Source organism: Hypanus sabinus, chromosome 5, assembly GCF_030144855.1.
Source record: "Hypanus sabinus isolate sHypSab1 chromosome 5, sHypSab1.hap1, whole genome shotgun sequence".
NCBI lineage: Eukaryota > Metazoa > Chordata > Chondrichthyes > Myliobatiformes > Dasyatidae > Hypanus > Hypanus sabinus.
In genome coordinates, this window is record NC_082710.1 from 21276915 (window position 1) to 21303499 (window position 26585).

At 37.8% G+C, this 26585-nt stretch overlaps 2 protein-coding genes across 2 annotated transcripts in view; both read right to left on the minus strand.

The window, feature by feature from the left end:
• fbxl17 (F-box and leucine-rich repeat protein 17) overlaps positions 1-26585 on the minus strand; it is a 706116-nt gene that overhangs the window by 269089 nt on the left and 410442 nt on the right. The window lies entirely within an intron of this gene.
• Positions 26230-26585, minus strand: part of LOC132393977 (general transcription factor II-I repeat domain-containing protein 2-like) — a 210513-nt gene continuing 210157 nt past the window's right edge. The window contains exon 2 of the mRNA XM_059969497.1: positions 26230-26272. The gene's annotated coding sequence lies outside the window, so the exon portion shown is untranslated. The remainder of the gene's footprint in view (positions 26273-26585) is intronic.

The following is a 26585-nucleotide window of genomic DNA, read 5'->3' on the forward strand; positions in this document are numbered from 1 at the left end:
TTTATTATTTTACGTGCTTTTTTTAGACGATTAACTGGAAAACAATTAGTTTAGCAAAGCACCGAATAACACCGTGGCCTTATTAGTTTGCCAATTTTTTCATGGCCAAATTACATTTAACAACAGCTACCACTCTTTAATGTTATCTTGTTCTTCAATTTGCCAGATGTGGCAAGACAGATCATGGTATAAAAGCCCAAAGTACAATATAGCTTATAGCCTATTAGCTAGTTAAAATGCAATTTCAATGCTCTGAGTCAACCATACTAAGTCATAACGTGACTGGCAAGACCACGTCTTCTTACAACTGTTTTCATAGCTAAGTGCTCAGTTCAGCTGTGGAGCTTTCAGATTATTGCAATCATGCCTATTATTTTCAATCCATCAGCATAATCCATCTGCAAGCTATAAAGATTAGAGAAATCATTTTGTTTTACTCTAATGTTTTGAATTGTTTCTTAGCATTATATGTGCTACTCATTATGTTTTTAATATGTAAATGATATAAAAAATTTAAAATGTTAGACATTTCAAAAACATTTAATTCAAAGACAGTTCCGGACTCGCAACCAGCTCTGCAATCGAAACGTAGCTTGTCAAGGAGTATTCTGGGGGTAGGTTATCTCTCTCACCTCCCAGGTCCAGTCTCAATTGAAACTCACCACTCTAATCAAGCATACAGCGTGCCACTGTGATAGACCCAGGACCAATGTTCCTTCTAATACTTTTCACAACTGAGCAGATCAGCTATTGCTTGGAGCAAGACATTTTTACATGGCTTGAAAACTGCACAGCACATTCATAAAACATTATATAACAGAAAATTCCAGCTGCCATTTGTGCAGGAGCATTTCAGTGACCGCAACTTAGAGGGAACAGTGCACAACACCCTCTGCATCCAGTCCAGGTATGTGCAGATGTGCTGGAGTGATTCTGGGCAGTTGACCTGGGCCACCAAAGTCCAACACATTAACTCTTTTTCTTTCTCCACAGATGTTGGCTGAACTGCTAAGCATTCCAAATACTTTCTATATTTATTTCAGATTTTCAGAATCTGTAGTATTTTATCTTAGAAAAAATTGCAAGCAATATCTAATAAAAACTAAACATCACAGAAACAATAGCATCACTGAGCAATGCAAATATTACTTAGCTAACAGAATAATAGGATAATGATCTGAGGAATGATCTTTGCCTGATTTGCTCCTGTCAAAAAAAGGCTATCTAGCTTCCACACAGACTGGTAATCCACATAAAGCCTCTTTGTTTGAATGGTTGTAATAAATGAGCCACATAGATACATCTGGAACTGCACAAATGAATAAGTCTGAAATTGTTCTTCAATAAATTAAAACAGATGAATAAAATAGCAATTTCAGCTTTAAATTCCCATATTGTAGTCATAGAACCCTACAGAACACAAACGGACCCTTTGGCCCATCCAGTCCTTGCCGAACTATTATTCTGTCTAATCCTATCAACCTGCACCTAGACCACACCTCTCTATAATGTTCCCATCGATGTACTTATCCAAATTTCTCTAAAATGTTGAAATCAAACCCACATCCACTGGAAGCTCATTCTACACTCTCACCACCTTTTAAGTGAAGAGGTTCAACCATATATTCCCCTTAAACATTTCACCTTTCACCCTTGACACATGATCTCTAGTTCCAGTCTTAAACAACCTCAGTGAAAAAAGCCTGCTTGCATTTACCCTTTCTGTACCTGTCACCATTTTGTATATGCCTATTAAGTCTCCCCTCTTCCTCCTACACTCTGGGGAATAGAGTCCTAACCTGTTCAACCTTTCCCAATAACTGAGTTCCTCAACTTTCGGCAACATCCTTGTAAATTTTGCCTGTATTCTTTCAATCTTATTGATATCTTTCCTGTAAGTAGGTGACTAGAACTGCACACAATACTCCAAATTAGGTCTTACTAACATCTTATACAACTTCAATATGACATCGCAACTCCTGTACTCAATACTTTGAGTTATGAAGGCCAATGGGCAAAAAGAGCCCTGTATATCCCCATATATTTGTGACACCACTTTCAATGAATTACGGATCTGTATTTCCAGATTCCTCTGTTCTACCACACCACTCGGTGCTCTGGTTTGTCCTCCCACAGTGCAAAACCTCACAGCTGCCTACATTAAATTCCATCTACTATTTTTCCAGCTCATTTTTCTAGCTGCTCCAGATCCAGCTGCAATCTTTGATAGCCTTCTTCGTACTCCACAATGCCCCCTATCTTTGTGTCATCTACAAATTTGCTGATCCAGTTTACCATATTATCATCCAGTTTGTTGATACAGATGACAAACAACAACTGACTCAGCACCAATCCTTGGGGCACACCACTAGTCAGAGGCCTCCGTCAGCGAAGAAACCATCAATGACCACTCTTTGGCTTCTCCCACAAAGCCAAATGTTGAATCCAATTTACTACCTCATCCTGAATGCCAAGTGACTGAACTTTCTTTAACCAACCTCACAGTAGGACTTTGACAAAAGCCTTGTTAAAGTCCACGTAAACAATATCCACAGCCTTTTCTTAATCAATTTTCCTTGCAAGATAAAATAAAGGAAACAACTCTAAAAGGAATATAAGATCAGAGATGGGTGCATTCATTCTGTGGCAGGGCAGCTCGAGAAAGTAGTTAAAAAGCATACAGAGGTCTGGGCTTGATGGAGAATCATAGAACCTACATAAATCATGGTTTTGGACACGTATATTCGGATGGGCTTGTTCTTGAAACCAAGAGTCCAGAAGGGAATTTGTTACAAAACAAAATGGACTGAGAGAAATCCTTTTCATAGGCAGTAGAGTGTTTAGTTTTGGACTGCATATTCAGCACTGCAGCCGAGACATACTCCTTCCCATAGCCTTTGCTTCATCCAGTATTCACTGCTCATTTACACCCAGCGGTCAGCTTACTGGTAAACCTGTACACCTCCTTGTTAATGTGAATATCTAATCAGTCAATCCTGTGGCAGCAACTCAATGCATAAAAGTACGCAAACATGGACAAGAGGTTCAGTTGTTGTTCAGATCAAACATCAGAATGGGGAACAAAGATGATCTAAGTGACTTTTACCGTGGAATACTGGCACTAGACAGGGTGGTTTGAGTATCTCAGAAACTGCTGATCTCCTGGATTTTCACATATAACAGTCTCTAGAATTTACAAGGAATAGTGCGAAAAACTTAAAGCATCCAGTGAGTGGCAGTTCTGTGGACAAAAATGCCTTGTTAATGAGAAAGGTCAGAGGAGAATGGCCAGATAAGTTCTAGCTGCCAGGAAGGTGACAGTAACTCAAATAACCACCTATTATAAGAGAAAAGCATCTCCGAATGCACAACACGTCGAAGTGGATAGGCTCAGCAGAAGACGACCACCAACTACACTCAGCAGCCACTTTATTAGGTACAGGAGATAAAATCAGCTGTATTTGCTGATGACTGCACTTTGTACCCAGGAACATCACAGGACACGGACACAAAAGTCAGTCTGTGAATAGAGAACTATTGTTAAGATATCAGATGAATAAGCTTTTATCAGTGTATTAAAAGGTTAGCAATTTAAAATGTTAGCTCTGCCGTCTGTTACATACTTACAGCTATTATTTAAAACGGTTCTACATTGGTGTCTCATGAGGAAATTTTTAATAAATGTTTACATATTCACCACTGTACTGCATTCTATCAAAATTAATTTAATCCTGATTTTTGGACTAATCACATCAGAAAACACCCGTTAACCATAATACAATGTTAATTTAAATAACTAAGCACTACATGTGTAAACATATAGTTTCTACGACTATAACAATCAAGAACTAATGGGATGTGACTGAAAATTTACAAATGCTTCTGATGTAAATGAATTACTTCTTTTCTCAAGTGAATTTTTGAAGAGGATCCTGTTTCTTTTCACCAAGTCTTTAATTGTCTGATGTCACTACCTTGTGTGGGGAGATTTATAGAACAAAGTTCGTCAAAGACCATGGTCCAAATTTTGCCATCAGCAGCAAATTCACAGCTTCTGCTGCTGACCTTAATACAATACATATCCATAGCGTTATCGAAATAATATTGATGACTGCTTTTCAAGTACCAATTTACAATCAGTTCCAGTAATACTAGCATCATTATGTTCTCATATCAGACAACATTATTGAAGAATTATTAGACAGCAAACAGCAAGGATAATGGAAGTTTTAATTTATTTATTGTGACATCAATAAGAATGAAAATATCAAAAAAATATTAAGATGGATGCTGAAATCTCACAAACTTGTTATTTTAAAATCAAAGGTTCATTTATTATCAAAGCAAATACCCATATACAACTCTGAAATTTGTCTTCTCCAGATAGCCATGAAATAAAGAAAGAACATGAAAGTTGTTCAGAGGAAAACATCAAATCCAACCCCCCCCTACAAAAAAGAACAGCATTCTGATAATCAACTCCCCCCATCAAAACACCCCTTTGTGTATTGCTCCAGATTTCCAGCATTTGCAGCCTCTTGTGCCTTAATGATGAGGTTCTCATCAATTCAACTGATTTCACTCGACCACGGAGAGGAAGGGGATATAGCAGTATATCCGGTTCTGCCGGGTGATGGCACATTTCAACTGAACTTAAGTTAAGACCTCCCCAGAGAGCAACTGCTCCCAGTGGTAAGGGGATCAATCATCAGTGAAGACTAATTGAAGATATTTGACATATTATCAACCAGAAGGGAGACGAAAAGAATCTTATTTAATGCAGCTAGCTATTTTGGTCAAGGAATGCACTCCATGGATGAGTGGTATAAATACATACAGTAGTAATTTGCAAAATGGAATTTTATATTTGCACAAAGAGGAAAATAATGGAGGAAGAGGGAAAAGAACAAGGGACCATGGCATACTAGTTATGTTGTTCAGTTTCAGCACAAGAATAAAAGGCCAGATGAATGTCCCCTGCCCTCTGATTTAAAACCTAAAACAAGGAGGCAGAAGAGAGCCATACTCTATGAGATTGGACAAACGTTGAAGATGGCTGATCACTCTGCTAGAGGACCTACAGGGATACTCATTATGAGTCTAAATCACTATCAAATTACTAGCGTTGAGCAACACTTTCTGAATGATGCCAAGATATGGAAGAATGTCACTCAAGAAAGCATCTTAGATGTGTATTCCATTATTTCAAACATTTGCAAGACAAAGCTCAATTTATTCACAAACAAGAGAAAATCTGCAGATGCTGGAGCAACACACACAAAATGCTAGCGAAACTCAGCAGGCCAGGCAGCATCTACGGAAGAAACATTTCCAACCAAAACATCAACTGTACTTCTTTCCATAGACGCCACCTGGCCTGCTGAGTTCCTCCAGCATTTTGTGCGTGTTGCTCAATTCATTCAGTTTGGTTACCTTTACTTAACCATAGAAAACAAAGAGAGTTACTATCTTTACAGCATAGCATAAAGCCAGATGGCAGCAATACTTGACTTCAGATCATCCAATATTCAGGAGAACATGTGTCCCATGAGCCCTATATGTTCTGCAAACAAACGGCAACAAATGTAACTAAAGAATATTTATTCATTCTAAAAGGTCTCACCCAGTTTCCATTATCATGGTGCTAACAGGAGTGCAGGCCCCAAATTTTACCACAAAGGTAAAAGTTCAAAGTTTACTTCAAAGCTCAAAGTTTACCATATTCAACTAACTTTTCATAAAGGCTACTACACAGCCTCACTATAGATAGCAAAGTGTAATTGCTAGATTTTTCAAATTTGCTACTAATACAACATAACAGAATATTAAAAAAACATATTGCAACAAAAATCACTGTACATTTGAAGGCTATATATGCCTTGCTATTCTCTAAACTACTTCTGATGATACCTAAACTCAGAAGTTGCATGCTCAGAGTAATCTCGATTGCATAATATAGTGGATTCAGGTTAATTATGTCAATGGTTAATTGGGGGCAGCCACTTATTTGGGGCAATACTTGAAGAAGAAAGCCTAATTGAGAAAATGGCCAGAATTCCCTTTGTTTACTTTGTACCCTATACTGCTTAATTGGGGCAGGGGACTGATACCAAACAGGCTCTAACTAGTGCCAGTCATGCACACTTGGGTGGCTGTTAGATGCCACACCATGCTTACAACAAAGAGTTTATAAATAGCATTAATTGTGTGTGTTTGTTTTCAAAAAGCAGTGATTTTTGTCATTGACAGTTGTCGAGAAACAAGCAGTAAGACAATTCCAAACTGCTTTCCTCTCTGCACTTTCAAACATTCAGGCTTGGAAATGCCAAAAGCATCCAGAAATGAAACTATTTCACAACTTTATCAAGTTAGGAACTATGGAGAATCTACAGGTATCGACAACCATCTTGAATGTTACAATGAAAATGAAGATTTGGAGGACACATTTGTCCAAAGCATTGGAAGAAGGCAGTCTATTATCTGCGCTAGGTGCCTGCGCTAATTTTGCTCATTCCATACATTCCAATTCCTATGTCGATAACTATTAGTAACAAATTTAGTTTTACCGTTGGTAGTGTAATGTGTTCTCCATTACATTTAAACACATAACTTGTTACTCGGTTTGTCTTTTTTATACCTTTTATCTATTTCCATGAAACTTTAAATAATTGGGGCAGCCACTTAATTGGGCCAAAGTGTACTGATCCCATTAAACCAGAATCCACTGTACATCAAAAAATAACAAAGTATTTCAATAAAAGATTTCAATTGCTGCCATTAAAAAGTGAATTAGCGCTACTGGAAAAAGATCATTAAAATAAATTGAATGTAAAGATATCTGAATGCAAACAGCAGAAGTAGAAGCGTACATAAAACAATTGTTATATACATATTTTTCATGTGTATACGTACTTGCTCATCTTTACTATTTACCCCAGTACTAATCTGATCAACCAGCCTGTGATTTTTGATTGTGTTAATACATATGTAGAACTCAAATATTAGAGGAATTGTGGCACGATTGGTTAATGTTCAAATGCTATCAAAAATATTGGTAAGATTAATTGGTAATATTAGAATACTATAATGTTAAATCACCGTTGACTGCTTGGGTCTTTTTATTAGTAAAACTAATGCCATTTAATAAACTTTAAATGAGAGCAACACCCACAAACTGCTGGTGGAACTCAGCAAGTCAGGTGGTATCTATAGAGGGGAATAAACAGTTGACGTTTCAAGCCATGACCCTTCATCAGGGCTGAGACTAGAACCTAGACCGTTCATGGAATGTGGACTATAGGGCAGGCTGAACAATGGTACATTTTAGAAAGAGGAATTGTGAGACAAAAGTAAACATCAAACTTCACTCCTATATTTCTAGTAATTGCAGGATACAATGACAATGAGGGTGATGACTAATCTCTACCTGTGAATCTGCAACAACCCAGAGTTATTGACAGATTAGGAGGCATAAATTCAAAGATCCCTGTATACACAATCATATCTATCAGATCTATATTTATTTATATGTCTGCAGCTACAATGGAATGGAAGATTCAAATTATACTCTTCTATTTGACTCACGGGGACACAGACATTTTTACGCCCAGTCTGAATCTATGGGTAAATCTTTACTACTAGAAACCCTTAAGGTTACAAATGATGGGCTAACTTGAGCCGCACATAGTCCACCATCTAGATCCACTGCTCATGGTGCCTGCACAGCCATAATTAACAATCAAAATATGGAGTGCTTCTCCTTTGTATCCTGGAGGTTTCCAATAAGAAGTAGTGAGGGGTTCTAGTAAAATGAATAGGCCTCATGACAAGACATCACCCAAGAAATTCCTGACAGCTTTTGACAGATGGCATGGCGAACGGTACAGTGTCTCCTTCTGTCAAAGCTATCAGAATTTTGCAGCAGCTTAAAGACTTGACTAAACTCTTAACATTCCTTAAAACAGTTTTAAAACATTACAAGGTTAAGTAAACAAGAAACACATTAAACACTAGGAAATAATTACTAAATTTAAAATACAGTAAGACAAATAAAATTTAATACTGTATTGAATTATCTTTTCCTGCCCTACTACTTGACTAGAAATGGCCATTCATGTCAATGATCTTGTGACCGACTCCTTTGCCAGTTCTAACTGGCACTGGATCAGAGAGGTGGAATTCCCAGCACAATCTCATGTGGCTGTGATGTGGCTGTGCTGTGAACTCAATGGGAAGTTTGATATTGGAGTGCAGTGACAGATGCACATGCCACATGTCCCTAATATTGAAGCAGTTCTACACAAATCTGAGACTTATTTATCTTGGAGAAGCTTTTGAAACCTCCAACCATAGTCAGGTCTATTTGGGTGAATATAAATTTCAACATTTTTCTAGATACACTGCAGCAGTTGTAGAAGCAACTGTAACGTGAAGCAAGCTCCAGGAGGCGATTCACTTGCATAAATATAATTCAGATGTCTTTGCGATAACATTATACTTTGCAATATGCAGTAAAATATTTGCATTGACAAAAAGGATAATGAACAGAGAAACTGCTGTTTGAAGTGAAACATTTTTTAAGAGCAGTACTGAACAGAAAACGTTCTCTTGCAAAATAAAGGATGTACTCTAAGGTGAAGACCACAATTTTGTTAGCAGCAATTTTGTCATGGTACTCTATCTCCTTTTTCCATTGTATGCATTAACAATGGTACAGATACACTGTACCATCAAAGAACAATATTTCTATGACCCCTTCCTCTCCAGGCCTTTAATATACTCACAAAATCTTTCGCAATAAAATGCATCATAGATGCCAAAGGACTTTAATATAATGTGGAGCTGTCTTATTATATAGAGCTAACTAAGATATCAAGATATACTGTAACACCAGAATCCCTAACAGATGAATTCCATAAAATGGAACATAAAACAGCTAACTATTAGAACAAATGAAGATTTTTTTTTCTCTTGAGTTTCCCTTTCCAGGGGATCTTTTCATTTGATTAAAGAAAGCTGACATTGACATGGATTAGATAAAATAATCCAGTGAACTGCAAAACTGGTGGTAATCCTTAATCAGAAGTTGTTTTAACCTATTTTTGGTGTGTCAGGATAGTGAGGTACTTAGCATTAATGCCTCATTGCTTGCCCTTCAAAATAATTGTGAAATTGGGCATGAATTTTGAATCTTATCCCAAAGGCAAGATGGGATATGCAGATCCCTCATTTGACACTGTTAGTTACATTTCTGCCAATTTGCAAACAAAAAAATGATTGGCAGACTTTAGCAGGCCAATTTCCACATATAATCTATGTGAAACTCTGCCACAGAATTGAGGGAAAATACAGAGGAGGACAGGACTTAGTAACTGTCAATCTATGTTGCTATACTCCATGAAGTCTTCTGCCACCTATAAACCACTATCAAGGGAGTTGCGAAATGATCAAAGAGGCAAAGATTGTGGAAAATGATTGGGAAAATGTTTTTGGCACTATACTATATATGGCCCTGGTAGGTGCTTTGGTCATTAATTGCTGTCAGACAAGAGATCAGTTGATTAGAATCTCATTGGGGATTTCCATATTGTTTTTATGACTGTGCAATGGACGTCATAGGTTACAACTCAAAGCTACAATATGTGTTTGTAGAAGCAAAAATGGGAAAACCATGAACACCATGGTCATCAGATGCAGGTACGATGCCAGGAAAGCACAAGGTATGTGAATACAGATGGCCTGGTCCCATTTCCCATGTGCACCAATGCAGGTGGCATCCTATTTTGTTCTCACTCTAAGTCCAAATACACAAAACTTTCAATGAGGTTAGTAATAACGACGGCAATATGAGCTTCATTGGGTTTGTGCTGTTGCTTAATCCAACAGTGTAATCCCAAATGCTGTTTTATTTCTGAACTGTGAACACACAGTTCGCAGTTCCTACACAGTTGTAAAGTGTCTAAATGACCAGCACATGGTAGGAATTATAGCACAGATGAGAAAATAATGCTAAGAAAAAAAGGCAAAACAATTATTTTTCTCTTTAATAAAATCCCAATGCATTTTACAATATATTAAACTGCTTTTGAACTGTCAGAACTGTTGTACAATAGGAAACACAACAAGCAATTAGTGTACAGCATGCTCACATAAACAGCTTCAAGGTAATGAACAGATAATCTGTTTGTATCATGCTGTTTCAGAGACAAATAGGAGCCAAGAGGCTGCAGGTAACTCTCATCCTCTTCTTTAAAATAGCATTGTACACATCTATTACAGAGAATAGAAAGAGCCTATGTTTTACCTCTCATCCTAGACAGAGCACCATTTTTTCAGGACTGGATAGGAGTGTTGCCCTAGATTTCTAAGCTGGAGTCTCTGGAATGGTATATAATCCCACTTGTGTCTCTGAAGCACGAAAGCTACAACTGAGCTAGAAGAAGGCCATTCATACCGGTAACTACTTTTTCAGCTCTCAGTCCTTTACTGTAACCCTTTTTTTCTTCCCTAAGTACTCATCCATTTCTCATTAAAAGGTAATTATTCAGTAAATACATTCTAATTAACAGCTTAATTCAAACCAGTTGATAATGACATTCCTTATTATTGTGTGGCTTATACCACTGAAAAATTTAGCTGCTTTTGAATTATCAAGTCATCAGGAGTTCACATAAGGTCCACTTCAACTGACTCCTTTGGTAAAGCATTTCAGGGTTTGTGAACATTATGGAATGGGGAAAAGATATTTTCTCCTTTAAGTCTTCTGGAGATCATCCCGAATCTAGAACGAAAGAGCTGTAATAGCACAGTCAAATTTCTCTAGTTGATCTTATTCTTTCATTCCTTTCCAACATCTTTACAAATGATTTTTTATGGCTATTTAATTGTGAAATTCCTGATTACCCACTAACCCCATGATTACTCTTATTATAAGACTCTTGGCAGTGTGGAGGATCTGAGAAATTTTGGGGTCCGTGTTGATAGGACACTCAAAGTTGCTGTGCAGGTTGACAATGTTGTTAGGAAGGTGTATGGTGTGTTGGCATTTATCAACCGTGGGACTGAGTTCAAGAGCTGTGAGGTAATGTTACAGCTAAATAAGAGCCCACTTGGAGTACTGTGTTCAGTTCTGATCACATCACCTCACTACAGGAAGGATGTGGTTACCATAGAGAAAGTACAGAGGAGATTTACAAGGATGTTGCCTGGATTGGAGGGAGTACCTTATGAGAAAAGGTTGAGTGTACTTGGCCTTTTCTCCTTGGAGTGACGGAGGATGAGAGGTGACCTGATAGAGGTGTATAAGATGATAAGGGGCATTGATTATGTGGATAGCCAGAGGCTTTTTCCCAGGGCTGAAATGGCTAACATGAGGGGGTCTTTTAAGGAGCTTGGAAATAGGTACCGAGGGAATGTCAGGTTTAAGTTTTTCACACAATGAGTGGTGGGTGCGTGGAATGCACTGCCAGCCATGATGGTGGAAGTGGATATAATAGGTTCTTTTAAGAGCCTCTTAGATAGTACATGGAGCTTAGAAAACTAGAGGGTGATGTGCTAGGGAAATTCTAGGCTGCTTCTAAAGTAGGTTATGTGGTCAGCGCAACATTGCGGGCTGAAGGGTGCATAATGTGCTGTAGATTTCTACAGCACATTACATTACATTAAATCTATGTTTATTACAAGTGAGTTCCAGATTCAACATTACAAAAAAAATTTTTTTGCATCTACATGAATCATTCAGTCAGCAATTTACAGAGCCTATAAAAAAGTAATCACTCCCCACTCCCCAGCAAGTTTTCATATTTTATTGTTTTACAACACTGAATCACAGTACATTTAATTTGATTTTTTTTTAATCTGATCAACAGAAAAAGACCCTTTCATGTCAAAGTGAAAACAAATCTCTACAAAGGGTTCTAAATTAATTATAAATATAAAACACAATTAATTAATTGCTTAAGTATTCACCCACTTTAATATGACACACCAAATAACACTGGTGCAGCCAATTGGCTTTAGAAATCACATAATTAATTAAGGTGCCCTAGCTATGTATAAATGTGTGCAGTTAAGGTGTATCAATTGATTGTAGTAAAATAAAACCTCTATCTGGAAGGTCCAACTACTGGTATCCTGGCACAAACAACACCAAAGACAAAAGAACGCTCCAAGCAACTCAGCGAAAAGGTTACTGAAAAGCATTAGTCAGGAGATGGACACAAGAAAATGTCCAAGTCACAGTAAGGATGTGGATACAACAGAGAGCGCGCAGAGGAGATTTACAAGGATGTTGTCTGGATTGGAGATTGTACCTAATGAGAATAGGTTGAGTATCTTGGTCTTTTCTCCTTGGAGCAATGGAGGATGAGAGGTCACCTGATAGAGGTGTATAAGATGATGAGAGGCATTGATTGTGTGGATAGTTCAGAGGCTTCTTCCTGGGGCTGAAATGGCTAACATGAGGGGGCATAGTTTAAGGGGCTTGGAAGTAGGTACAGGGGGGACACCAGAGGTAAGTTTTTCACACGGAGAATGTGTGGGCGTGGAATGCACTGCCAGTGACAGGGGTACAGGCAGATACAATAGGGTTGTTTAAGAGACTCTTAGTTCTGCAGTAGGGAAATTCTGGGCAGCTTCTAGAGTAGCTTACATGGTTGGCACAACATTGTAGGCTAAAGGGCCTGTAATGTGCTCTAGATTTCTGTGTTCTTTTTTCACTGAATATTCCTTGGAGTACAGTTCAGTCAATCATCATAAGTGGAAAGAACATGGCAAAGTTGTAAATCTGCCTAGAGCAGGCTGTCCTCAAAAACTGAGTGACCATGTAAGAAAGGATCTAATGAGGGAGATCACCAAGAGACCTATGACAACTCTGGAGGAGTTACAAGCTTCAGTGGCTGAGATGGGAGAGACTGCAAATACAACAACTGTTGTCTGGGTGCTTCACCAGTCACAGCTTTATGGGAGAAAAAGCCTCACATGAAATCTTGGCTGGAGTTTGCTGGGAGAAGGTTCTATGGTCTGATGAAACCAAAACTGAGCTTTTTGACCAGCAGACTAAACATTATATTTGGCATAAACCAAACAGCATACATCATCAAAAACACACCATCTCTACTGCGAAGCATAGTGGTGGCTGCATCATGTTGTGGGGATACTTCACTGCAGCAGGTTCTGGAAGGCTTGTGAAGTTAGAGGGTGAAGTGAATGCAGCAAAATGCAGGGAAATCCTGGAGGAAAACCTAATGCAGTCTGCAAGAGATCTGCGACTTGGGAGAAGATGTTTTCCAGCAAGACAATGACCCCAAGTATAAAGCCAAAGCTATCCAGGATTGACTTAGAAACAACAAAGTTCATGTCCTGGATTGGCCAAGTCAAGAGTCCAGACCTCAATCCAATTGAGAATTTGTGGCTGGACTTGACAAGGGCTGTTTGGTCATGATCCCCATGCAATCTGACAGACCTTGAGCAGTTTTGCAAAGAAGAATGGGGAGAAGTTGCAGTGTTCAAATGTGCAAAGCTGATAGAGATCTATCCAAACAGACTCAAGGTTGTAATTGCTACCAAAGGTGCATCTACTAAATACTGACTTGAAGGGGATGAGTAATCACGCAATCAATTATCGTGTGTTTAATAACCGTAATAAATTTAGACCAATTTGTAGAAATTCATTTTCAGTTTTGACACAAATTTGTAAAACAATAAAAGATTAAAACTTCCAAGGGCAGTGAATACTTTTAAATGGCACTGTATATTGCTGCCTCATAGACTTTTAACCCTCTGCTAATGCAAACAAATGACCTGTGATTAAATTTTCCACAGTTCCAATAAACATGTGCCGCACTAGGATAGCAATCAAAAATGCAATGCGCTTAATGTGCTAAATTACACAACTGTAATTGAAAACATCCATAAAGTAAATACAACGTTTATGCAATTCCCTCAAACTTTATACACAAAAATAATCACCATAATTGAAAATGGTTGAGATGAGCAGTTTTTTTGAATTTCTGTGAAATAAAGGATAGCAGTTGTGTGACCATGATATACCCTTCACCACTTCAAAAAACTGACAGACCACAACAGTTTGGAATACTGGCTTTATTGGACATGACTGTTTTTGGTCTGTCAATTTTCTGAAATTATCAGTCTGTATGTGCCAGTTTTCGAGCTTCACTTGGCATAAGTTTAATCTCCTTTGAAATTTGCACCACACCCCTCCCCCACCACTCCTGCAGAAGCATCATCTTGTGGACCCATCATCACTCAAGTCACGATCTGGTGCCTAAACTGTATTCGCTGGTTATCTTTAGATCCACAACTTAGAAGACAAATTCATCCCAGTTCCTAAATCTTCCATGCCTTGGTAGATAATTCTGCTCAATTAAGAGGCATTATCAATGAATAATTAAGACAATGATGCTTTCATTTCAGCATCTAATGCAAAGGCAGTGGCGGTGATCAGCGAAGCAGGGAAAGGCGTAGGCAACACTTGAAATGTGTCCTGATGAAGGGTCCCCATCTGAAAGGGCGACTGTTTATTCCCATCTGTTGATGGTGCCCGACCTGCTGAGCTCCTCCAGCACATTTTGTTTATTGCTCTAGAGTTCCAGCATCTGCACAACCTCATGTGTCTAATTCTATTTGCATCACCTCAACAGATTATTGCGCTTTGACTTTTACTACAAGGGTTGCTACAATTGCAATCAGAAGTTGATATCCACCAAACCCCACCCTACACCCGAGTCACCATTTGATGTATTCTCCAAGCAAAGATCAATTCAAGATAAAAACTATCTTCTTTGGATCACAGTGATTTATTTTCTAAGTCAGCACAAAGAAACTCATAACATAGATTTTCTCTGCAATCCTTCTGGGAACTCTTGGAGGATGGATGGCATCTTCCCTTGAAACACAGACTAATAGGCAGAATCAGAATCAGAATCAGGTTTAATATCACTGGCATTTGTCATGAAATCTATTGTTTTGCAGCAGTAATATATTGCAGAACATAATAATAAAAATTATCAGTTACAATAAGAAATATATATTTTAAATTAAATAAGTTATGCAAGAAGAGAGCAAAATAGAAAGAAAATAGTGAGGTAGCATATATGGGTTAATTGTCCATTCAGAAATCTAATGGCAGAGGGGAAGAAGCTGCTCTTAAAATGTTGAGTGTGTGTCTTCAGGCTTCTGCATCTCCTCCTTAATGGTAGCAATGAGGAGAGGGCATGTCTTGGATCCTTAATGATGAATGCCATATTTTTGAGTCATCACCTTCTCTTTTATTGAACAAAAATATGCACAATCAGATTATTATGCATGCTATTTGTCCTAATTATTATTTTAAAAAGATTCTGTAAAGCTAGTTTCTCTTCTCAACTTGGAAAAAAATAAAACAGAGAAGAACATACATACATCGCAAGATAGTGAATAAAAATACAAGATGATTCTGGCAACCTTAATTCACCTATCCAATGATTCCCATGCTTAATCTTTCACTTTCCTCACTATCTGCTCTTATCACAAAAGTACTTGCAATGCAAACCCAGGCCACCCACTACTATTTCATTAGCTACCTAGTGCTTATGGATGTTCTGAGGTTATGACACGTGCTATTTAAAGCAAATCTATTGTCTCTCTTTCCCTGACATCAATATCTCAAGCCCCAAGCTGTCCTCTCAAATGAAACAATAATTTGCATATCAAGTCAGTTACAGTAAATCACCTTTAATCCAAGACAACCAAAGGCATTTTAGACATGCTTTACTGTTCCATCTCTCATCCAATCCTGCCTTAGACATCCCCATGTTAAAGTTACCAACTTCTTTTATTAAGTTTCTCCCTTATGTTATGCCTTACGTTAATAGCACAATTACCTTTTACCAGCTCCGATTCTGTTCATCTGGAGTTTGTTGCAACTTAAAACACCTGACAGATTATCTTATGTCCACTAATGTTTGGATATATCTAATATTTTCTCTTCCTCTCTGCTTAATTTAAAATGAACTACACTAGTAATTATTTTTTACAAGGATCATGAAAGAATAACTTGATCAGGAAACTGACATGCAGAGCATTTCTATTTCTTTGCTTTGTAATGAAAATTATTTCTGGAGGGAATGAAATTGTGACAAATTTCAGGTCAAACTGACCACTCCAGAAACTCAACCAGGCATTTCTACCCATGAACTTCACTTCATCATTGCTATTCAATTGTTACCTAAAGTTCAGATCAGATTTATTTTCTTCATTTGTGTACTGTATTGCTAACAGTTGATTGTGGAACACGTCCAGTGGACAAGTATGCAAAACAAAGTGGAGCCAGGAAGGTGACAGGCACAAATGGGCAGTTATGATACAAAAGAAAGTTATTTAAATGTCAAACAATTTAATACCAAGTCTGCAATGTGACCAAACAGTACACCATAAGATGTAGGAGCAGAATCAGGCCATTTGGCCCATCGAGTCTGCTCCACCATTTCATCATGGCAGATCTATTTTCTTCTCAACCACATTCTCCTGACCTCTCCCTATAACTCTTGATGCCCTTACTAATCGAGAACCTATCAACCTCTGCTTTAAATATACCCAATGACTTGACCATCACATCAGTCTGTGGCAATGAATTCCACAGATTCATCAGCCTCAAAAGAAATTCCTCATTTCTGTTTTAAAGAGCTGTCTTTCTACTCTGAGGCTGTACACTCTGGCCCTAGACTCCTTCACTTTAGGAAACGTCCTCTTCATGTCCACTCTATTTAGGCCTTTCAGTATTCAATAAGTTTCAATGAGATCCCCTCTTATTCTTCTAAATTCCAGTAAGCACAGGGCCAGAGCTATCAAATGCTTCTCATACGTTAAGTAGAGGATGTGCTGTTTCTCAGGTCTGTATTAGTGCAGGAGGTCACAGACAGACAAAATGGGAATGGGATATTGAGTTAAAGTGACAGGCTCAAGGTTACTCTTGCAGACTGAATATGAATGCACCATAAAGAAATCAAAAGTTCTTCCAATGTAGAAATGGGCCACATTGTGAACTTTGTACGAAGTACACGCCACTGTGAGAAGTGCAAATGAATCATTGTTTGACCTGGAAAGACTACTTGGATGGTGAATAGAGATGAGGTAAAAGGACAGGTTTCCATTGAGGGGTGATCTTACTGAAACATTTACAATCCTAGGGGGCAGCATAAGATAGATGTTGAGCCGTTTCCACCTGTGGGAGAGTTGGGGAGGCATTTTTTCAAAAGTAAGTGGGTGAGAACTCACTACAGCAGGGGCTTCCAACCATTTTTTTAATGCCACGGACCCCTACCATTAACCAAGGGGTCAGTGAACCTCAGGGTTGGAACCCCTACACTAAGGGTATTTATTTAAAACAATGTTGGGTAGGGCTTTTTTTAAACAGATTACCTGCTTTGCTCTAAAAATTCGTATAAACTGACACTGAAGAGATTTTGCAAGACTGGGATACTAAGATCTGTCGCAGAAGAGGAGTCCTAGTCAAATCGGCCAAGAAGATCAGATGGCCTAGTCCGGGGGTCGGCAACCCGCGGCTCCGGAGCCACATGTGGCTCTTTTACGTCTGTGCTGCGGCTCCCTGTTGCTTTGGGAAATAATTGGTTGTGGCGACCCTTTTCCTGGCACATCCGAACCGACTCACAATTAGATAGCCTACGGGGGTTTGCGAGCACAGAGCTTTGGAGCCTCTGCGCCATGGGGGGCAGGTTGAGGGAGGCTTAAAAGTGAGGCTGAAGATTTCGAATAAAGTTTTTTCCTTCGACTGCAGTTACCGACTCCGTGTCGTAATTTTAGCGCTGCGTGTAGCACACCGCTACATGGTCAGTATTTAATTAAAATGTATTTTATGTTAGTTTGTTAGTTTTTGAAATGTAAATCTAAATTTGAAGATTATGGTGATCTTGTACAATCTAAATAAGACGTTGTGGCGACCCATTTCCTGACACATCCGAACCGGCTCACAATTAGCCAGCGTTCAGGCTAAGGGAGATAGCCTACGGGGGTTTGTGAGTACGTGTCTTTTGCAGCATCCGCGCCCATGGGGGGCGGGTTGAGGGAGGCTTAAAAGCAAGGCTGTTTAGTTCAAATAAAGCTATCTTTGACTGCAGTTTACTGACTGCGTGTAGCACACCGCTACAACGTGTTTTTATCGCTGGCTGTCCAGAGGGGAGGTGCTGAAACGCTTTGTCGCGTGTCTGGAAGAAGTGAAAACTTTCCTGGGCAGCAAAGGGCTCAACTTTCCTGAGCTGGAACAGCCAGAGTGGCTGGAAAAGCTACACTTCATGGTAGACATGACAGCGCACCTGAACACGCTGAACACAGCTCTTCAACGGGGTAAGGACGTACAGCCCTGCACATGTTGGAGGATGTTTTGGCATTCGAGCGCAAGTTGACAGTGCTTGCCAGAGATTTACAGAAAGGCACATTGTCTCACTTCCCCAATTTGAGAGAGTTCAAACAAGGTCACGACATGATAAATTCGGAGTATTTACATTCTGCAATCATCGCAATGCAAACATCGTTTGGGAAACGCTTCTGTGAGTTCAGAGAGGAAAAAAACACATTATCCTTCCCGGTCACTCCCCTAACCATCGATCCATCCCTACTGAATACGACTGCATTGTCAGGTGTGAGCCAACCTGAACAAGTGTGATAAATATTTTAATTGCCTATTATTTTACGTATATTCATATGTTTTCATTGTTCAGTGAAATAGTCCTTTTATTTTTCAGGTTGACAGCTGGCTGACGTTATTTTTGGTTTGCTGCTGGCGGCAAATTTAAGTTTGGCGTTTTTCATAAATACAAGAAGGACTCAAATAGACGTTGAGTATTTTACTTAAAAGTAACCTTCAACCCAACGTCTTTTTTTCGGAGTTCAAAATGTTTTTGTTGCATGCAGAAATGTAATTTCGTTTTCTCTGCAGGAGTTCATCAATTTCATAAATGCAACACATTATAGTTTGTTTATACATAGCATAAAGGCAAAACAAAACGTTGTATGCAGTGTTATTTCATTTTAAATGTCAAACGGGTTTTGCGGCTCCCAGTGTTTTCTTTTCTGTGGGAAACGGGTCCAAGTGGCTCTTTCAGTGGTAGAGGTTGCTGACCCCTGGCCTAGTCATTCTCCTACTTTCTTGTGTTCTTTTTAATCTCCCTCCAACCTGAAAATCACTTTTGAAAAACCCATACATAAAACCTCTCTGTAATCTCATCAAAAAACTAAATTAGGTTAACACAAAATAGTGCCACCTTGTGCAGTGAAATAGCCTAACTTAGCCTGAAGACAGCAGAGAGAGAAAGCTTTAAGCCTATCAATGTTGGCAAGTTTCCTCATTCTCTACATTCTGCACTTCATCCACAGAGGTAACAAAGTGGCACATTTTCTCTCCGTAAGTGACATAGACAGAACCAATGGAAGAACGGAAATATCAAAACTTCAAAGTGAAAGGAAGAAAACTACATAAAGAGCATTATTTAACTTTTAAAATCTCTCTGCAGCATTGGCAAATTACCCTATGTGTGTGGGCAGTAAGCACAAATGAAGAATGTTAAGTCGGTAAACTAGTTTCCATCCTGCAGTGCAGCAGTTAAAGAACAGTTTAAAGGATCAAAATCGAGCTTTATGGACTTTACAATATGCTACTTGTTAACACTTGGTCACAGGTAGGTCTTTCATCTGGAAGAGTAGAAGGCTTTGGAGAGAACACTGAGCTCCTTTCAATAGTTGATAGTCATCCTTCAATAGATGACAGGCATCTCAGTGTTTATCTCTAGGAGAAATGCTGTACTATCAAGGCTGAACTATGAAGGGTACTATTGCGTCTGTCTCCAAACAGTCTGAATAATGAATGTTCCAGACTGATTGGATGACTGTTAACCCATCTCGACCTCAGGGAGTTTCATCAGAGATTTCAAGAGGAAAGAAAGGTTCTCCTCATACCATACAGTTAGATCATGGTCTCTACTGGTTAGTTCCACTGTTAACATACTTTGCCAAAAGCCAATACCAAATCAGATCAGTCTTTCAATGCTTAAAATGGACATATGAGGAAAGGCTATCATGAAAAGCTACACTGGCTCATTATTTTGTCACATCTTTGAGGTTGCCTTCTGTTTCATCGTGCTATTTAAACTGATTTATATTGTACATGACCAGAAAACCTTTGATTGGAGTGCCACTGGCTGTGGTTTCTGCCTTATGTTTATATTTTCATGGTAATTTAATTTTGAAAAATAAGTTCATAAAAACTTTGTCACACCTAGTTAACCTTGATCTGTCTTTGAAGTAAAAATTAAATGCAAACTACATGGATATCCACTCCAATGCTTGTTGACATTAATAAATCAGCCAGAGGATTGTTAGCCTTCTCAGTATTTACATAATCAGGGTAAAATATCTTTCTGGGAAAAATGAGGGATGATTCTGTCTATAGATAGGCTTACAGGAATAGATAATTAATTCCACTACAAGTTATGACATATTGGAAACACAATGTCACCTTCCAAAATCCACATTTACTTTGAACTGACAGGGATATGTGATGAAATTTCCTGCTTATTTACTTATTTAGAGTACAGTCCTGAACAGACGTTTTTGGCCCAACAAGTCCACCACCCAGCAACCTATCTATTTAACCATAGCCTATTCACAGGGCAATTTGCACTGACCAATTAAGCTTCTAACCAGTATGTCTTTTGACTGTGGGAGGAAACCAGTGTACCTGGAGGAAATCCATGAGTTCATGGGGAGGACATACTGAAGAAGGACGTCATCAATTTCAAAATAAAAATAATTTATTAAGATAAGCTGATATTTCAACTAGTAAGTTGGTACATATTGTCACCTGTACAAGGTACAGTAAAAAAAATTGTCTTGCATATTGTTTCTACTGATCAATTTATTACAATACTGAATTGAGGTAGTACAAAGAAATACAACAACAGAATGCAGAATTAAGCTTTACAGTGATGGAGGAAGTTCAATGTTGTGCATCCTATAGACCAGTATCTTTATTGAATGTAGATTCCAAGATCTTTTCCAAGTTACTGGCATCCAGGCTGGAGAAGGTATTACCCCAAATTATTTCGGAAGATCAAACCGGTTTTATTAAAAATCGCTATTCTTTTTTCAATGTTAGGAGATTATTGAATATTGTTTATATTCCTTCACATAGCACTTCAGAATGTGTTATTTCATTAGATGTGGAGAAAGCATTTGATAGTGTTGAATGGCCATACTTATTTAATGTGCTTGAGAAATTTAATTTTCGTCCGACATTCATTTCCTGGATTAAACTGATATATCATACTCCAGTAGCCTCGGTGCTTACTAACAATCAAAGATCTCCCTTTTTTCGTTTATTTCGGGGTACTAGACAAGGCTGTCCTCTTAGTCCATTATTATTTGATATTGCTTTAGAACCCTTGGCAATTGCTATCAGAGAATCACAGAACATTTTTGGCATTAATCGTGGGACGGATATACATAAGTTATATTTATATGCAGATGATTTATTATTATTTATTTCTGATCCTGAGAAATCCATTCCTGTAGTTTTATCATTGTTGGCTCAATTTAGTGATTTTTCCGGGTATAAATTAAATCTTAATAAGAGTGAATTGTTTCCTTTAAATAGACAGGTTCCAATTTATGGAAATTTACCTTTTAAATTAGTTAATGACTTTTTTATTTACTTAGGGATTAAAATCACAAAAAACTATAAAGACTTATTTAAGGTCAAATTAAATGTTTGTTTACTAAGTGGTCACCACTATCTTTATCTCTGATAGGTCGGATTAATGCTATTAAGATGGTTATTTTACCCAAGTTTTTATATTATTTCAAGTGGTACCAATTTTTATTCCAAAATCTTTTTTTGCTAATGTTGATTCAAAAATTTCCTCATATATATGGCAGAATAAAAATCCTAGGTTAGGTAAAATATATTTACAGAAGGCAAGGAAGGAAGGTGGATTGGCATTGCCTAATTTTAGATTTTATTATTGGGCAGTTAATATCTGATATTTGATATGTTGGTTAAAGGATTGGGATATATCTTTTAGCCCTCATTGGGTGAACCTGGAAATTAAATCTGTTCAAGGATTTGCACTGGGTTCTATTTTAGGGACTTCTCTTCCCTTTGCTCTTTCTAAATTGCCAAAACGAATTGACAACCCGATAGTTAAACATACTTTACGTATATGGTTTCAATTTCGGAAATTTTTTGGGTTGACTCAGTTTGTTTTAAATATTCCTATTGTATCCAATTGCTTTTTTTATCCTTCTATTATAGACCAAGCTTATTCAGCTTGGAAGACTAAAGGATTACTACGATTTTCCGATTTATTTTTGGATAATTATTTTATGTCTTTTGAGCAATTATCTAATAAATATAATTTGCCTAGATTTCATTTTTTTAGATATTTACAGATTAGGAATTTCTTAAATACTGTACTTCCTACTTTTCCAAATTTTGTGTCTTCAGGTATTTTGGAGAATTTGTTTGAACTAAATCCTTTTCAGAAAGGGCTAATATCAAAACTTCACAATATAATTATGAAGATACGTTCAGAGCCCTTTTATAAGACTAAAAATGATTGGGAAAGAGAACTTAACCTTACTATCCCTATTGAGAATTGGGATAAAATTCTTCAATTAGTTAATACATCATCTATATGTGCTAAACATTCATTAATACAGTTTAAAGTTGTGCACAGGGCTCATATGTCCAAGGATAAATTGGCTCGTTTTTATTCTTATATAAATCCTATTTGTGACAGATGTCATTCTGAGATGGCATCTTTAACTCATATGTTCTGGTCATGTCCGCTTTTGAAAAAATATTGGAAAGATATTTTTGATATTATTTCTGTGGTATTGAACATTGATTTACAACTTCATCCTATTACTGCAATTTTTGGTTTACCAATGATGGACTTACTCCATTTATCCTCTTTCGCTTGTCGAATGATTGCATTTCTTACATTAATGGCTAGAAGATCTATTTTGTTGAATTGGAAAGAAATTAATCCTCCTACCGTATTTCATTGGTTTTCTCAAACTATGTTATGTCTAAATTTAGAAAAAATTTAGAAGTGTTGTATTTGATACTTCTATTAAATTTGAAAAGATATGGAGACCATTTATTTAATATTTTCATATGATGTAATATGACCCTGTTCCAGGCCTATTTGATTTTCCAGTTTCGATTTTATATATGTTGAGAGGATCGGAGTTGATGACACTGATGATTTTGTATTTTTGTGAGAATTATAAACAGCCCTTCTTTTTTTCCATTTTTTCTCTCTTTTTTCTTTTTTTGTTTTTTTCCTTATTAGTTATTAGATTAGTTTTTTTTTGCATTTTTTTTCTTTTTCTTTTTTCTTTTTATTATATATTATGATATACCTAGGTTTGTCTTGTTTATTTGTATATTGTATCGTCCATGATTTGGGAATACTCATTTATACTGTAATCATTGCTTATGTATTCTTTCATGTTCAGTTGAAATGTGTATGTTTGTAATCCCATTATCTATGTATCAATTTTATTTTGTTGATATTAGTAACAATAATAAAAAGATTGAAAAAGAAAGAGAAAGTTCAATGCAGGTAGACAATAAGGTGTAAAGTCATAATGAGGTAGATTGTGAGGTCAATAATGATATGAGTTTCTCAAACATTCTGTAAAACATCATGGAAAACAAAACAGGAGAACTGTAAAATTCAGTGGGAGGTCAGAGTTAAAAGGCAAATCTGGACATGATGAATGCAGATTTGCTGTTGGTCTCTAAGTGAAGCCCTGAAAAAATACTGCATTCAAGATGGGAATTATTTTAAAAAAGCTTTAAACAAAATTTTGTGAGAATTTGAAGTTGGTGGGCTTTTGTGTTAAATTGACAAAATTTAGAGATGCAGACTTGGTAAGTGCATCTTGCAGTTCTCCAGTGCCACTTCATCATGGGATTTGGGTCTATGTTTTGAATGTGGGACTAAGGAGGAGCTTCTGAAAACCTTAAAACTCATCTTCGTTTGCTGACAGCTGTACAATAAAGAACACGCCACCAAATAATTAATGTTCATAGGAGACCAGATGTGTTGCACAAGTCTACATTGTTTTTTGACATGTTTGAACCACAGAAGCTGAGGCAGCTTTGGAAATTTCACAAATATAGTCTCATAATACTGACCACTGGATCTAATTAGCTGCACTCTTTTTACCAGACCTTGACCTTCTGCCACACACAAATGCAGGATTAATCAATGGGTCACTCATAAATAGTTATACATTTAATCAACTTAATTTGTAACAAAGCAGTTTAAATGATCAAAATCTTCGGTTTGTCACCAAGCTGGCTTCCCACAAGAGTCAAGAGCAATTGACTGAAAACTTGCGGCAATCAAGGAAACTGCTGATCACACAGATATATCCACCGATCAGAGGGACTTCCATTCCATCTCAATGTACTTGGTCTTCTGGTAAGAAAGTGGCATGCTTGGTCACAGCAGCCTCTCAGGGTCCAACCAATGGTGAAATTGTTCATTTTAACGTAATTATTACAATCGCAAGACACTGTTGGATATTAAGTACTACAAGTACCACAAGTTTCTCTATAGTAATGGAGCTGGACTTGTGTACCATGTTGTTGCCTGGACTTGGTGCATTCTGTTGTTGCACAGAGGCAGTGTGCAGTCCAACAAATGGTGCAAATGATTGTCTTGGACATTTTTCTTGTATTTACAAGCTCCTTTTGGACACTGGTAATATAGAATACTAATATTGCAAGTCTGGGTCACTGGCGCATTTGCGTAACCAATGGCACAGGAACTGTCTTGGCCTCCAGTGTTGCGCTGATTAGGCCCTCATGCCACGTTGTCACCTGGTACAGCCACTCAGGGTAGCCGATACCAGAGGTGGTGTAGGCATGGTAGGCGTGCTGGAGTCCATGCTGGGTTGAGGGCTGGCCCCTCCCGTCACTGCCGATCTCCAGCACTCGCTCAGTGGAAGACATAGTAGACTGAATTTGTCTGCAGCTGAACTTGCAATTAAATTTGAACTTGAAACCACAGTAAGTTATTTCTATAGGTTTCTGGAAGACCCACACTTAACATGTTAAGACCAGATTTTACCCCTCTGCTATCAGAGTTTTGAACAGTCCATAAACCATTAAATACTACCTTATTATTCATCTTTCAACTACTTACTATTTTTGTAACATAGTACTTTTATGTTTTTATACTGTACTGCTACTACAAAACAAATTTCATGATATATATTAGTGAAAATAAACCTGGTTCTGATTCTGAAGATTCTCAGCTTCCATGATACTTTCATCTTGTGGCACTTCATATTCCCTCACTTCGTTACGCTTCCTTACTATCTTACTGACTGACGGCTCAGAAACAAATGGAAACCACATAATAGATGATGTTTGCAAAGAAGTACCCAAGCAATCAGTTGCAGGAGTAGTGAAACTTATGCAATGCACCAATAAAAATCTTGTTCAGAAAATCACTGGCATGTTTAAAGACCTCCTTTTTATTTGTGCGTCAGAAGATGGCAGCGCGCAGTCTCAGCAGCCTCACCGGCTACAATCAACTGTGACATTTCTTGTCCTGTTCATCTTTTCTATGACTTAAAAAACACTGCTGATCATAAAGAACCCTAAAATCTGTAAGTCTACCTCACTAGCAAGCAGAATAACAAGGTGCTGAGTAGTTACAGACTAATGCAGGGAGTGGGGCCTCACTCGGTGCCACAGCCAGTCAGGGGAGCAGACGTCAGAAGTGGTGCATGAAAACACAAAAGCACATTAAGCACTGCAGTATTTGATTGAGACTTGAAGCAGATCCCTGCCGGCCCACACTCCAGATCAGGGGTCAGCAACCTTTACCACTGAAAGAGCCACTTGGACCCGTTTCCCACAGAAAAGAAAACACTGGGAGCCGCAAAACCCGTTTGACATTTAAAATGGAATAACACTGCATACAACGTTTTGTTTTGCCTTTATGCTATGTATAAACAAACTATAATGTGTTGCATTATAGCTCCTGCAGAGAAAACGAAATTACATTTCTGCATGCAACAAAAACATTTTGAACTCCGAAAAAAAGACGTTGGGTTGAAGGTTACTTTTAAGTAAAATACTCAACGTCTATTTGAGTCCTTCTTGTATTTATGAAAAATGCCAAACTTAAATTTGCCGCCAGCAGCAAACCAAAAATAACGTCAGCCAGCTGTCATCCTGAAAAATAAAAGTACTATTTCACTGAACAATGAAAACATATGAATATACGTAAAATAATAGGCAATTAAAATATTTATCATACTTGGTCAGGTTGACTCACACCTGACAATGCAGTCGTATTCGGTAGGGATGGATCGATGCTTAGGGGAGTGACCGGGAAGGATAATGTGTTTTTTCCCTCTCTGAACTCACAGAAGCGTTTCCCAAACGATGTTTGCATTGCGATGATTGCAGAATGTAAATACTCCGAAGTTATCATGTCGTGACCTTGTTTGAACTCTCTCAAATTGGGGAAGTGAGACAATATGCC